Here is a 1,224-nt window from a genome sequence, read left to right as displayed (position 1 = left end):
TATATATACATACATATATATATATATATATATCAATTGTATATTATTATGATTTTAAGTTATATTATATAACTATTATATATATAGATAGTTATATACATAGACTTGAGATCATGTGAGACCAGCCTATTTTCGTGAGATCCGTGAGACCATCTTTTTACACTTGAAACTTCACAGCAAAATGTTGTGAATGTGACTTATTTTAACCTTCACAGTGTTTTTGTTGTGAAGTTTTAAATGTACAAATATGGTCTCACGGGTCTCACGAAAACAGGCTGGTCTCACATGAACCCAACCCTATATACATATATTATACATAGTTTTCATTTATACTTTTTTATAATTATTTTATATATATATATATGTATTGGAAAAACAACAAAAAAATATAACGTAAATATAATGTCTATATGAAAGTAAAAATATTAAAAAAAATTAATGTAAATGTAAAATATTTTATTTATTATTAATATTTATAATTTTTGAAATAATTTATGGTTAAATTTTATAAAATATATATTAAAATATAACATATATACTATAAAAATGTATATTTATTAATAACTAGAAGCGTACTCGTGCCATGCAACGAGATATATCGTGATTTTAATATTTCATTTTATTCTTTATCTCAGTCGATGTTATAATATGACTTTATGTGATTTTAAGAAAACGATGATGTTTTTTTTAATAAAATATATCGATATTCGTATCAAATTAACTATTTAAAATTCCTCATTTTTTGTGTAATTTTTTAATTCAATTTTTTATTATAATTTAATTTAAGTACAATAACGAAGTAATTTATATTTGGTTTAATAATATAGTTTTATTATAAAGATAATAAATAAGTATTTTGTTAGAACTCGATAATTATCCTAATTATATTTCAGATTTTTTATATTTTGAAATAAAATGTTTATCCTCTACTTGATTATATTTATCCGCAATTAGTTATACCTACGCACAATTTACTTGTAATTAGATATGGACTTTAATAAGTTGTACCTATGCACAATTTACTTGTAATCTTGAGTTTTAAGTAATATGCATTAATAAACAGTTTATTTTTGGTTTAATATTATAAATTTTATAAATATAATAATTAAGTATTCTATTAGAATTTAATGATTATACTAATTATATTTTAGATTTTTTATATTTAAAATGAGATGTTTATCCTGTATTTGATTGTGTTTATCTGCAGTTAGTTACACAAATTCA

The sequence above is a fragment of the Cynara cardunculus genome (assembly GCF_001531365.2).
Source record: "Cynara cardunculus var. scolymus isolate 2C chromosome LG 1, CcrdV1, whole genome shotgun sequence".
Taxonomy (NCBI): domain Eukaryota; kingdom Viridiplantae; phylum Streptophyta; class Magnoliopsida; order Asterales; family Asteraceae; genus Cynara; species Cynara cardunculus.
The sequence above is the reverse complement of the archived record's forward strand: the minus strand, read 5'-3'. Positions refer to the sequence as shown.